This window comes from Penaeus monodon, chromosome 23 (assembly GCF_015228065.2).
Source record: "Penaeus monodon isolate SGIC_2016 chromosome 23, NSTDA_Pmon_1, whole genome shotgun sequence".
Lineage (NCBI taxonomy): Eukaryota > Metazoa > Arthropoda > Malacostraca > Decapoda > Penaeidae > Penaeus > Penaeus monodon.
Window position 1 is genome coordinate 35,648,495 of NC_051408.1, and position 386 is coordinate 35,648,880.

General features: G+C 32.6%; 1 protein-coding gene across 2 annotated transcripts in view; it reads right to left on the reverse strand.

Annotated features, from left to right (window-relative positions):
• LOC119587961 (RING finger protein nhl-1-like) overlaps positions 1-386 on the reverse strand; it is a gene marked incomplete in the record, with an annotated part of 37,992 nt that overhangs the window by 1,300 nt on the left and 36,306 nt on the right.

Genomic DNA, 386 nt, shown 5'->3' on the forward strand with positions numbered 1-386 from the left:
ATTAAAACTAAATACATACTATATGCGCTTTTATGTCATTCCATGCAATGCAATTACTCACGACTTGGTGTTTGTGATCGAGATAAGTGGTTTAATATACTCTGACTCTTCAAAGAATGTTTGCAATGCTCTTAGTTGTCTGGAAATGAGTTTATTAATATATTCCGGGGTCATACCGAAGTATAATAACCTGTTTTTTATCTTTATTTTTTTGTGTGTGTTTAATTCCCTCACAATCGTTTTCTTTCTTATTCATACTCTCTCTGTCTTATTTTAATTTTTTCCGTCCTACTTTCCGTTCAACTGTCCTTCCTTCTCTTTCCTTAAATAATTTCTTCCCCTTATCTTCCTGTTCATCATCATCAATCAACATTATTACCAGCTAC